This window comes from Canis lupus, chromosome 16, assembly GCF_011100685.1.
Source record: "Canis lupus familiaris isolate Mischka breed German Shepherd chromosome 16, alternate assembly UU_Cfam_GSD_1.0, whole genome shotgun sequence".
Taxonomy (NCBI): Eukaryota; Metazoa; Chordata; class Mammalia; order Carnivora; family Canidae; genus Canis; species Canis lupus.
The window spans coordinates 1367652-1381856 of record NC_049237.1 but is presented as its reverse complement, the minus strand read 5'-3'; the positions used below and the strand labels follow the sequence as shown (position 1 = coordinate 1381856).

General features: G+C 41.2%; 1 long non-coding RNA gene across 1 annotated transcript in view; it reads right to left on the bottom strand.

Moving 5' to 3' along the window:
* LOC119877086 overlaps window positions 1-14205 on the bottom strand; it is an 82088-nt gene that overhangs the window by 52816 nt on the left and 15067 nt on the right. Inside the window, exon 4 of the long non-coding RNA XR_005371177.1 lies at window positions 9940-9997. This is a non-coding gene — a long non-coding RNA (uncharacterized LOC119877086). The remainder of the gene's footprint in view (window positions 1-9939; window positions 9998-14205) is intronic.

Here is a 14205-nt window from a genome sequence, read left to right as displayed (position 1 = left end):
AGTCTTTCCTTCTTTGTGTTCATTTCCATAAAAAGAGGAGCATGACAGCAGACACACACCACCTGGCCTAAATTCATCTGTCCTAAATTCGGGGACAGTGACGATGGGATGGTGAGAGTGGTGGCGGTTCCTGCTGAGAGATCCTGCCTCCTCAATCCCGAAGGATCATCAGGGAAGGGCGTCAAGCTGACTGGGAGCCACGCACAAAGAGAACAGGAAAGAAAGGCTGGAGACAGAGGAAACTCAACTCACCAAGGCACAAAGCTCACGGCAAAGACGTATACTGTCTCTAAGCATGGAATTACCTCAGGTTTGGCTTTAAAAAAAAAAAGAAAAGAAAAGAAGAAAAGAATCCTGGGAAATAATTCACACACCCTATCTACAAAGTCACAATGCTGAGTCAGGAGCCAGAGCCCGCCCACTCACACATGCCTCGGTCTGTCTCAGTTATGTATTTTCTGTGACATTTCAAGGAGGAAGAGGTGAAAGATGCTACATGAATTTCCAGTAGACCAATTTTAAGTCAGTCAAAGAATCATTTCTCAGAACTGATATATATATATATATATATATATATATATACACACACACACACATATATATTTAATATTATATGAACATAAGATATATCGTTACTTAAACATTTATGCAAACTTAGAGGAACAGTATCATTAAGTTTTTACACAAAGAATATCGGGTACTATAAATTTTTACTAAGCACATATATCTATCCCCTCATCAGGAAGGTAAGCACCTTCCTGCTTATTCATTCCTAGCATGCCCTTGTTAACATTACATGAACTTCGAAAACAGTGTAATTCATCCTACTGTAATGACATACTATAAACATATACAATATACAAACAACATACCTAATAATAATTCAAACTTCATTTCGAAGCCCCACAGCATATCATTTATGTTTACTATTAATTTCCACCAGACTTTACATCACCCTGGTCATAGTATTCATTCATGGGTACATGAACTAAATTTTATAAACTCTCTCTCCATCTTGCTAAGAGAGGCATCCCAATGGCATTATATTTCATGTTTAAAAATTACCAATCATACTATTAATTTTGCCGTTTATATCAATTGTGCATCAGTACTATTTATGATAACAATTCTTTCTGACCGATTTTCACACTTAGAATACTGTAGCCAAAGACACTAAAACTTTAGAAACCGTACTTCCATGTGTATATATATGGGTCTCTATATGTACACACATACACACAAATGACAGGATACTTATTAAAACATCTTCCCATTATAAAAACCATAAAATAAAATCTATGGAGGAAATGAAAGAGACAGGAGTTCAAGAAGAAAAGCAAATATAATTGTTCTGACAGTGAAAAGGGAGAGCTCGGTCAGGTAAAGTTCAAAGGGATGATAGTGAGCCACAAACTATCATGGTAGTAACGTTCTATTGGATACATATTCAATACTGAGATATAAAATATTTTTATAAGGTCAACTTTTCCCATACACTAGAAACTCCATCCTGTACTATTGATACTTGAGATGAAAATGTTTGAGGTCCAATTTAAAAATGGTGAGGGGGTGATAGTTTTGACAAATTATGGAGGGAGATCTTGAGCACTCTGCTGAAGCACAACCAGTGTGATTGTTTGCACAAAGAACACAAGTCTCGCACCACCACCGTCACGGCCCTGTAGGACACAGTGGCTTGGCTGCTCAACCTTTCATAAAGTCCTCATTCTCTCATGCAAGGGTCACAGCCACAGTGGCCCTGCTCAGTGAAGCCAATGCCCCAACATCTTCCCACTTCAGAATCGGCACCTCTCTATTCCCTCCACCTGGAATGCTCTTAGACATAATCCCTCTCATCATTAAAGATTCGACTCTAAATGCCTCAGAAAGAATGCTCGGACTTTTAGTTTGGTTATGTGTGTATTACGGTACTCTGCATGGTAATATTTTGTGTCATTTCTTACAACTGCATGGGAGTCTACGACTATCTCAAAGAAAAGTCTTTACAAAACGCTCTGGGGCTGCCTTCTGCAACAGATCTATCTGCAACCGCTAACCTCTGCCATGACTACCCCTACCCCTCGTCACTTCCTTGCCTGTCACCCAACATCATTCCTCCACACTACCCACTGCTTTCTGAAATTACTGATTGGCTCACTCCTCTATTTCCTGAGACCCCACAAGGAAGTCAGCTCCAGAAATACAGAGTCCTTGTCTTGCTCATCACTCTCCCCCAGAACTTAAAATGAGGCTGGGCCTCAGGAAGCTTTCACTAGATGAAAATGCATGAGGCAGAGGTGATACCCAGTGACAGGACAGGAAGACCTGACGTCACTGCTGTGACATGTTACCTACTTAACCTCATGTAGTTCACTCCTTATGAGAATTCTGGAAGAAAGAGTAATTCTCCATATTTGTAGTTGAGTGAATGGAGCTTAAGAGGTTAAATAACTTGGCTGACGCTGCATCAGGTCGGCCATTAGGAAGTACTGATGAAGTACTTCATCTGGAAGTAATGGTGTTCAAAGTCAGGTACTAGAGATTAATAAGCCTACACAGAGCTTTCCTCGCCACAAGCCCCTCACAGGGCTTTCCATTTATTGCCTCAACTGATCCTCACGACAGTCTGCATCTGATCACATCAGGGGTTCAGATCACGAAACCAGGCTCGGAGAGTCAAGGAGGTTTGTTCAAGCAAGTACAGCTGCTGTGGAACCCAGGGAACTCGGGGGCTGCGACCCCAGCTCCAACTCCCCCGGAATCCCACACGTGCACAGACGAGAGACAGAGATTTAAAGGAATGCACACAAGGTCACGCAGCTGGATGGACAAAAGGCTGAATTAAGAGTAGGCCAACAACCTATTAGTCAAATGAGCTTTCCAGCCTGGCGTATCGTGCCGCTGTCAAACACTTGAAAGTTTACATTTACTACAGACTTTCACGGAGAAGATAAGATTTTATAATGAACATTAGCCATGCTACTGAAAACATAAGTAGACTGAGGTAAGAGACAGCCGACACGGAATACATGTGCTTATGGCCACCGTACACCATGCATACTCACTGCTCCGGAAGATGACAAAAATCTAACTGCATGCATGCTGGGCTTTGATCTCTACAAGGTATAATCTTACTTAGGAATATTTAGTATTATTTCATAACATTTTCCTATCTACGGACAAACAGATCATTACAAATCAGGATGAAAACTGTTCATGATCCCCAAAGCTCTACATCTCTAGGGGAAGAAAAAAAAGTGCGTCAGAAACAGACAAATCTTAAATACCGTATGTATCCATGTGCTCTCTGATAAATACAAAAGATTTTCTCACCAAAAGAGCACGACACTTCAATGTACTTGCACAAGGCTCACATGTGCCTTAAAATAATGAACAATCAGAAACTGAAGAACAATAGTAAGTTACAACAAAAATAACAGATATAGCGTGTATCTGACTTTACTTTGTCTCTACCAATACTGGGGGGAACACTCTTTAATGGGGTGGCCATTCCCCAGTTAACACTGTTCAAACCCGAACAGCAAAACTTTGGTTGAACAGCCAAAGTCAGGTCTCTACCCTAAAGGATCATAAAATGTTAATGATTGCAAGTTTTCTATTTTCCTTCCCTCATCGCAGACATAAAAAGTTGTGAGGAAAACAAAAGATACTTATGGTATCCAAAACTCGGATAATGCTAGATTTAACAGTATGCACATGTTGCACACTGCAGTCTGCAACTAAAACAATTTGCATTGAAAATGTTAAGTAGGTATTTCTCTCTATCACTACAAATATAAACAGGACAGGATAAATCAGACCACTGTGACAGTTCAAGTGGAGAATTTAGGAGCAGAAAGAAGAAAGATTTTCAGCAATATATGACAAGTTCAATTATTTTAGACTTAAATCTGGTAAAAAAAATGTAATTAAATTGAAAACATGCAAATAGCATACATATATATATATATATATATATATATATATATATATATATTCCTATATAGCACAAGATGATGAAAGATAATTTTCCTTATGGAGATTCCGACCTAAGCCCAAATGAAAAGAAAAAAGAAACCTATCTTCATCATGGCGGGTGACTATGTCCTACGAAAAGATCCTTGCATCATACAAAAATGCAACTCCTATAACATAACAGAACTTTAACATGGGGGAAAACGAGGTCATTTTTTAAGTAACTGCTATTGCAAGGTAACTTTTAATTTGCGCACATAATGTAAATTGCTACGGTCAGCAAATTTCCTTGGGTCAATTTCCTTGACCTTGGGTCACGGAAATAACGGTAGCTGCATCCAGAGGTGCCCCGGCATCCCGGGTGTTCAAAGTGCCGCGAACAGTGAGGATCGATGATCTCCTCAAAGTGTCAGGGCCAGATCCTCGGCAGGGTGGCTGGAGGGCGATATTCAGAGAGCAAGCACATGCTCAGTGTTACACTTTAAATTGATGCAGACATTTTCGATTGCGAAAAGAAAGTTTTTCCTAAGTAACATAGGAAACCACCCAGCTAACCTTCTGGAGGATATCAGATAATCATGGTAGGTGGTTGTGTAAGAGCTATCTTCTCAGAAACGTGAGCACATATGAAATACAAACAAGTAGCCGTTGCGGAGATTTACTATAGTGATCAACATTTTAATTACTTTCTGTTTTCTTAGATGTACAGGACTATTGCGATGAATATTCGCTCCATGTACAAACAAAGCAGTATTTTTAGCCTGGTATTTGCATTTGGTGGCAGAAAACTCCCACAAGGGTACGAATAACCACGAGTCATGTGCTGATTAATCTGAGACTTCTCGAGTCACGCGTTAATTAAAGGAATTAATATGATCTTTGCTGGTAACGCTACACATTTGTCACATGGCATGCAGAGAACGACTTATTGGATGGTCAGATTTCAAACAAATCTCCAACCCTGCAAATACGGAGAGGATTTTTTCGAATCACTGCTGATGGTGACTCAATAAAAACCAAGGGCCTAAATATGAAAACAAGCTCCTACCAGAAAATCGCTAGACCAGTCTACACATGTGTGATGATTGACGAATAACTCGAGTGTGCAAAGAAGTGTTCTCCACATAAGAGAAAGGAGGACCACAATGGAAGGTGTGTGACACAGGCCGAGTGCATCCTCAGCTGGCCCCGGCCCCCAGGCCCCCCGGCCCCGGCCCCCGGCCCCCCAGCCCCGAAAGGGGCTTGCACACACTGCGGGCCCACTGCTCCGTATTCCTGCCAATGCCCTGCGCTCTGGACATGCAGCCTTACCTCAGCAGCCACGGACTATCTATCAAGTGGGTTAAATTGCTTCATGTTTTCGAGGCGTCTTATAAAGCATTCTCAGGAAAATGTTTCGCTCCGTCATTCCTGATCTTTTAGAAACGGTGCCCCAGTAAGTGTTAATATTGATGAAAACCACACAATCTCGGTCATTTACCGCCGACTGACACACACAGGCCCAAGGTAACACAACACAGCTTCCCTGGTTCTTAGAACGTATACATATGACCAAAGTCGAAACACTGAACTTTCTTTTTTCAGAAGAAGCTCCTACATTTTCCTGGTTAAGACTGATCCATTGCTTAAACTCTGCCCTTTATTTTTATTTTTAAATTTTTTTTAAATAATAAATTTACTTTATATTGGTTTTCAATTTGCCAAAATACAGAATACCACCCAGTGCTCATCCCATCAAGTGGCCCCCTCAGTGCCCGTCACCCATAAACTCTGCCCTTTAAACATCTCTGATAAAATCGAAGATGTCAAAGAAACCACATAAGACATTTCAGAAAATCAATTTGAAAGGTGTTAATCTGTATATGGGAAATATTTGTCTGCCCCAAAGGAAGCTGTCTGCCCCAAAGGAAGCTGTATCCTTCCTTCCTTAACAAAACAAAGTGAATTTTGTCGTGTTCGGTTCTACAAAAAGAGAAGCCTCACAGCCCTATTCTGAATGTGTTGGCAGGTCTTCTCTTGTAGGGAGTCGAAGGGTGCAAGTCTCCTCTTCTAGAAGTGGGCAGGCAGCAGCGCACTTACAAGCCACAGGCCAGAAGAAGAGGACTATTTCCACAACAGGCAAAACTGCCAGGAGGAACAAGCCACGACAACTGCGGTGCATATTAAAGCCTTACAGTGGCTCCACAAGACCAAGGGAGCACCGAGAGCTCCCATTCATGCAGCTTAGCTCGAGATTTGGGGAAAGCATTTGACTATGGGGTTTGGAGGACGGAGCATGAACAGTACTTTCATAAGACTTTTGCAGGTGGGAAAACTGGGCTGTGCTCACGTAGCTATCACCCATAAAGACCACGAAAGCCTCAAATTTTATTTTTAAAAAAATGGATTCTCACCTCCATTCCTTATTTTTCATGCCTGAATTATAGATGTCATGATACCATGAGATGCTTTAGGATGCCTACGCATTGCAAAGTAAAAACTTCTACCAGCAGCTGGCTGACTGCTAACCGTAGGTCAGAACATGGGCTACTGTATTTATCACTAATCCTGATATGACAATTTACTATAAACTTAATTATTAAAGCTCTCCTAGGGGCAGTCCCAGTGGCACAGCGGTTTAGCGCCGCCTGCAGCCCGGGGTGTGATCCTGGAGACCCAGGATCAAGCCCCATGTCGGGCTTCCTGCATGGAGCCTGCTTCTCCCTCTGCCTGTGTCTCTGCCTCTCTTCGCTCTCTCTGAACGAATAAATAAATAAATAAATATTAAAAAAAAAAATAAAGCTCTCCTAAAACATCAAGAGTATGACACCACGTGTTTACATCAAAACCAGCAGACATAAAAAGATGAAATCGGAGTATATTAAGTATTACTCCCTTTTCCCCACTGGATAATCACTACTTGATATTTCAAACACTCAGAATATTTCTCAATGTTTCCTGTCAAAGTATTGTTAATGAAAGGAAAGAGGGAACGAGTTACAGAACTTTAGAACTGAGCTGATGAAAAGAAAATTAGACATTTCTTTGAAATCTCACATTTTTGTAACTGGCTACATAAAATATGGGTTCACTTTAATATAAAAATGACAATCTTCTCCATTCCTCATGTATACACAGGAAAGCAACTACCACGTTTGGTGGAAACATGAAGGGGAAGACGGGTCAGAGGGAACGAGAGAGGGATGCCTTTAGCACCAGCTCTTAGGCTGAAACAAGGAAAATAATCACTTAGGAAAGATTTACACATAGCATTGTTTTCACAGTAAACACTTAGAAATATCATAAATTAAAGTAGCGTGAAATCGCAGTATCATGATGCGGATAAACAACAGAGTGTGAGGTCATTAAATTATAATGTAAATCTGTTATCTATAAAATATATGCAATGATGTCTATGATATATGGAGGAGACAGAGCATGCTGCAAAACATCACGATCAACAGATTCTCATTTATACAAAATCCTATATGTACATTTCTAAATCTGCACGAGAACACATGACCAATGAGAGACATCAGCAAGAGCTAACAGGAGCTGTCTCTGAGTGACGAGATCTGCAATTCCGTTTACTTTTTGCACTTCTATATACTGATTGCATTTTTAACGATCATTTATCTGAAAAGTTCTTTCCAAAGTAAAAGGTCTTATTTTTTGAAGAGATTCTGACATGAAACGAGAAAGAAAAAACAAAGGGCTTTATTTTTAAAGAAGAAAAACAACTTCTAGCAAGGTCCTGTGCTGGTCTACTACCCTGAAGGGACTGTGCACTTTGAAGACTTTGGGAAATGTTCACTGTGCCTATACAGTAGTCCCATGCTCATTCTGTCATTTCTGCAGTGAGTAGCACCATATAAGAGGTAGCGAGGGCAGCCCCGGTGGCTCAGCGTTTTAGCGCCGCCTGCAGCCCAGGGCGTGATCCTGGAGACCCTGGATCGAGTCCCAGGTCGGGCTGTCTGCATGGAGCCTGCTTCTCCCTCTGCCTGTGTCTCTGCCCCTCCCTCTCTCTCTCTCTCTGTCTCTATGAATAAATAAATAAAAATCTTAAAAAAAAATAAAAGAGGTGTCAAGAAGAAGTGAAAGGTACTCCACCCTCTGGTACAGAATGTGTTTTCATGTGAGGCTCAGGGACCAGTAGTGGGTTACTCTCAACTACACTGCTCTCAATGACATCAAGCACAAACCCACTAAGAGACATAGGCGTGCCTCTGCTGTTATGACATTTTGGTCAAAATGGCAAAGTGCATCTTAATTACAGTTCCGATAGGTATGTACTTATAGGTGTCATATATTCAACGACCTTTCCGGGTCAGGATATAACTGAGTACACTTAGGAAATGTAAAGTTAACAAATTAAAGCTCTGACAGATGATAGGACAGAAAATTCTATCCAGAGTTTCACCGATACCATGAAATTATCATTTTGATAGCCCACATTTGTGATGCTCTAAATATATGCACAGTGTAAAGTAGTCAATCTGGATTTCTACAAAAGGACACTGAGCACAAAATGGAAACATAAAGACAGTTCTATGAAATGAATCTCATAAACTATCGACCGAAGAACAGTATATGTTTAAACTAAACAGTCTTTGACTACATGATCATTTATCATATTCAAGATAAAAATAGTTTTAAAAATAGTTGATAATTGATGATTAAGACAAAATTCGTATAACACTAGCATTATTCTTTCCAAGTATTCCAAGCAGAAATTCTTATAGGACACAACCAAAAGTATGGGCTATTTACTTGCTGTTATTTTAATAAAAGAACAAAGAAAATAAGACCTCACAAAATGTTGAAATAGCTATCTACAGACACTGTAAATTTTTAGGAAGACACTCTGAAACATCAATACGATTGCAAACACACACGCATGCGCATATTCTGGTACGATGAACTTGAAAATTAACAAGCTATGTTGGAGTTACAAATAATGGTCCTAATTAATTAGTCTTTTCCCGAAGTAGTAAACAGAAATACTACCTCAGAGTTTTCTGATCAGTGACAAAGTCATTAATAAATGAAATCAAAATGGCTAGCAATCAATAAAAAACTGAATTTGTGAGGGAAACATTTACTGCTACGCTAGGCTTCCATTCGGTATAGGCAACAGATTCATTTTAGTATGTAAAATGCTCGGGGTTGAAGAATGCTTTCGACAAGAAATGATAAAGATTTTCCCCTATCACAGTAACAAAAACATATATTCATGTTGTTTTTTTTTTAACTGCTCATCTTCCTAAAAAAATTAAGAAATGATGAAGGCCATAAGATGGCTAGGAAAACATAAATTGTAAGAAGCAAGAGGTTCATTTCTCTTAAACAAAAGTCCCAGAAAGCAGGCAAGAAAAAAAGACAAAAAGACCTCAACAATTGGAGAAGTTGGGGAAGGAGGGGAAAATCTGAAAGCAAGCAAGATGAAAATAATGAAAATACCAGCTGACATATAACAGGGATAGAATGCAGTCTAATCCCCAGACTCCTGAGCAAGGACGTATGCAAAATTAGCACGGGAACACAAAACTACAACAGAAAGACGGGACGCGTAGCATCGGGACCAAGTATCAAACAAAGCATATCGAATTCGGAACTTGCTCATCAAACTGGATTAATTCTCCCTTTTGGCAAAATGCGTTTTGATTTCAGGTTACGTCACAGGAATATTTTTATGGAATGACTTAAAAAATGTAGAGAAAGACTCTGATTCCTCTGACTCCCCTTAGTGAAACAAAATCTTCGAATGCTGCTAAAGTTAATTAAACGCCACGAGGGATCGATGAAATGAGGGATTCAATACAGACTGTGACATTCTGGGCCAAAACTGAAGTGTCATCAAAAAGTAATGGTTTTGGTAAACCCTGGCTAACAAACGAGAAAGGACATCAAACACAAAGACTTTTTTTGTCAAGAATGCTAACACTGGCGAGAGAGAACCTCAAAGTGACATACATACATACATACCGACAACTGAGTATGTATATTCAGTGTAAAGATTCACCAGAAGCAGGTGTCCATGCCTCTGTGGACAAAACAAAACAAAACTTTGGTTAACAGATCAACACTACATATTAAAATCCAGACACTATAAATTTTGGCACAGAGGCTGAAGCACACATTACATGAGAACACTGTTGCTGTCTCTATCTGGTGAAATACAAAGGAGTGTGAACCTCATAAATGCAATTTTGGGTATCAAAGTCCAACTGACTCTTTGTAATGTGCTCTGGCTTTGCAATTCTCAACATAGCAGGTGATAACCTGATAGAGAAGCGAATACTACCGTGACTTCGGTTAGCTGCATGTGAGTTGTTTAAATATCAAAAGGTGAAGTACGACAAATTAGGAATAAAACACAAATTTATGGAAAGGGTGCTTCAAGAATGAAATCTAGATGAAACTCAAAAGCAGGAATCCTCCCAAGTGATCCTTCGCTACAAAATTGATTCACATTAGTGGAAGGCTTTGCTATGCCCAGTGCTGGGAATGTTTTTGTCCTGTCGGAAACACTTCACGCAAAATACCGAATTTCCGTATTTTACCGTTATGTCCCGTTGTTTTGCTCAGAAAGAGCATCAAACCTCTGTGCTAAACTTAAATGAATTACAATTTTGCTGGAGGTTTAATTGCTAAGTAATTTGTTTGAACAGTTTAAACCACTTACAATTTTAGTCAACATAAAAATTTGTGGGCAATCTTACGGGAAAACTCATAAAACCACAGCTAAATCCCTAGGGATCAAAGTGTTATAGACTGAATTAACTAACAAATGATCATTATGATTGGATGTCAACTGCATTCCTAGATTTTAATTCATTTGCATATGTAAGAAAAAATAGAAAACCATTAGGCCGAGTAAAGAACTAAATATTGCTTTTAAAGCAGCAACACTATGTAAATCTAAACAGAAATTCCAAACGTCCTGTCATTCTTCTGGGAGTTCAGAGCAAAAGTCGTTCTTAGGTGAAAACGGAATTAAGGTTGAGAGCCCACAAGACTCCCTGACGGTGCTTCCTAAGTTAGAAAATGAGCCCATAGATAGGAGATCATAAAGACGCTTTTCTTCCAACAGAGACGGCTTCCTTACTACTCACCCAGTTCCTGAACTCTGTCATGAGCTAGTGAACCCCTAGAACAAAGCTGAGAACAAAACCTGGGTTTCGGCACGACTCCACAGTTGAACTCAGAACCAGATTAAAACCAGGGCTTACGAGAGCTTTCCCGCTGTCACCTTCACCCGTGGGTCATCCCTAATCCCACCCCAGACCAGCGACAAGACAGCAAGCTCCCATCCTTGCAGGAGTGCGCCGTGGAAGCGTCACAAGCCAGAGACAGAGGGGTTGTGTCCCTCAGAGTGAAGCTACAGGAAATGGTGTCCTTCTTTTCATTTTGTCGTTCTTAAGGAACTTTCATAAAACAGCTCTGAATCATGCAGTCTCCTTTAAAAATGTTCTCCTCATAAGGAAAACAGAAGAAAAATCAACCACCAAAGGTCACACTTGAAAACGCAGAACTTCAGAACTTGCGGAAGAAACACCTGTAAGACCTCTTTCCTTATACCATTTCATGGAAAGTTTCTCATGAGAAATTTACATACTGGTTTGTGTTTTATGAATTAGACTTGAATAAAAAGAGAGACTTCTGCCATGAAACTTAAAGGGTAAGAAAATCTTCGTGTGCATGCCACTCCCAGCATCATGAGTCATGTTTTTCCCACGCAGGCTGTTCCAGAGTCTCACCTTGATCCCCCCTACTGGTCCTTACAGATGCGCTAACGTGGATTACCACTGCAGTGGTGTATCAGTCCTCCTCCGATATCCGCAGAAAACTAAAGACCGAGGAGGGTCCTCAAACTCCCATGCCCGACCTGGTGAAAATGGCATTTAAAGTCCTTAACACCTGAGAGGAAGTGGCTGAACTTAAGAGGCAGGCCAGACTCCAGCAGAAGGTCCAACTCCAGACCCAAGCCTCGGTGGCAGCCCTGCGGCTGGCGGGCTCCGCGAGCTCGCAGAAAGGGGGAACCGACCGAACCCCGCCTGGGGCCTGCTTCAGATGCGGCACCGAGGGACAATGGGCCCGTCAATGTCCCAATCCCAAGGAGCCAACGCGGCAATGCCCTCAATGTCCAACGATGGGCCACTGGAAATTCACCTGCCCGGGTCTCGGGGGATCCTCGGCGCCTCCACACAGAGGAAACTCTGAGCCGGGAAGTCCAGCCTTTCAACTACTCGGACTGGACGATGACTGACGGGGCCCAGACTCGGACACCCCCTAACCCAGGCCAAGCCCAGGGTCCTGCTCCAGGGAGCGGGGAAGCCCATCTCTTTCCTGTTGGACACGGGGGCGACCGACTCCATTGTGCCTTCCTACTCGGGGGCCAGCTTCCCCTCCCCAGTAGCGGTGATGGGAACTGATGGCACCTCCTCTATTCCACGGACCGCCCCACTCCTCTCTTGCAGCCTAGATGGGTTCTCCTCCTCACACTCCTTCCTTAGAATCCCTTCCTGCCCAGCTCCTCTTCCTCGAAAATCCTGACATCTATCTATCAGCTTCTCCTAGGCTAAGTCCTGCTACCCTCCTACCTCCCCCTCTACTTCCTTTGTACTTAAGAGTCATTAGGCGCGCGCACACACACACACACACAAAGAGTCATTAGGCACCATGACAACCCACTGGTTAGTTCTCAACATTTTGCAATTCAGATCACTAGTCAGCTTTCTTCCTGGTCTTCAGACCTGCTTCAATACAACAGGTAAGTATAAAAACAACTTTCATCAGTGAAAAATCCCATAGGAGTTCAGTATTGTTGCACTCTAATGGATACATGGAAGCAAATGTGTATTTCTAGAAACCAATGAACTTATGACTATAAAAGATACAGCACCTATAAATTGAAGAGCTTATTCCTCAAAAATAGAGCTGATAAAAAGAGTCAGTGCATACATACAAAAAAGCCTTAAATAATAAGGGAGGAAAATAAGTAGAACATGTTAAAAAGATGGCCAAATGAGAGAGGCATCCTGCCTCTCAGGATGGTTTCCTTATCTTTTACTGCATTTTATAAATGTCATAAAATAATGATGATTTTTTTATTGGAGTTCAGTTTGCCAACATATAGCATAACACCCATCCCATCAAGTGCCCCCCTCAATGATCGTCACCCAGTCACCCCACACCCCCACCCCACCTCCTTTTCTTCCACCCCTTGTTCGTTTTCCAGAGTGAGGAGTCTCTCACGTTCTGTCTCCCTTTCTGATATTTCCCACTCATTTTTTCTCCTTTCCCCTTTCTTCCTTTTCACTATTTTTATATGCCCCAAATGAATGAGACATTACAATGTTTGTCCTTCTCCAAATGACTTACTTCACTCAGCGTCATACCCTCCAGTTCCAAATGAGGACTATTTTAAAGGAGAAAAAACCACTCTTTTTATTTTTTATTTTTTTTTTTTTAAATTTTTATTTATTTATGATAGTCACACAGAGAGAGTGAGAGAGGCAGAGACACAGGCAGAGGGAGAAGCAGGCTCCATGCAAGGAGCCCGACGTGGGACTCGATCCCAGGTCTCCAGGACCACACCCTGGGCCAAAGGCAGGCACTAAACCGCTGTGCCACCCAGGGATCCCAAAACCACTCTTTTTAAATTAAGAGTATCACACTGGGAGAATCCTTTCAATGACTGGGAAAAAAATACGGTCACACAATACACTTTGCGGACAGCAGACATATACAATGCATGTTGTCAACTTTCTCCATCATTAACCACATGACAAAGCTCTTTTAAAACTACAAGGGGAGGCTACAGAAGGAGTTGCTTCCACCTGTATTCCTGATTGCAGTTTCTTCATGTTTGTCAAGACAGAAAGAAGCATTATTTTCCTTTTCTTTCTTTTAAGTCTTTAGTTTAAAAAAAAAAAAAAAAGGCAAACCTATAGGATTTTCAACTTTTGGTGACAGTCATGGAAATCTGGAGACTCATGAGTTCTAAGACTAGGGTTTCTGAACTGAAATTAAGAATTCAAGGATTACAGTTAAAGTCTCAGAGCGAAAGACATGAGGCCAAGTATTTTTCAACGAAAGCCCAAAGAGAAAAACAGAGGCTGACGACAGAGAAGAGCTGTGACATAAACCACAGATGATGTCGGAATTGTGATTTCTGTTAAATCTTGTCATGTATGCATGGATGTACGTACAGATACACACACATAGATCTCCAACAGTTCTTGTTCC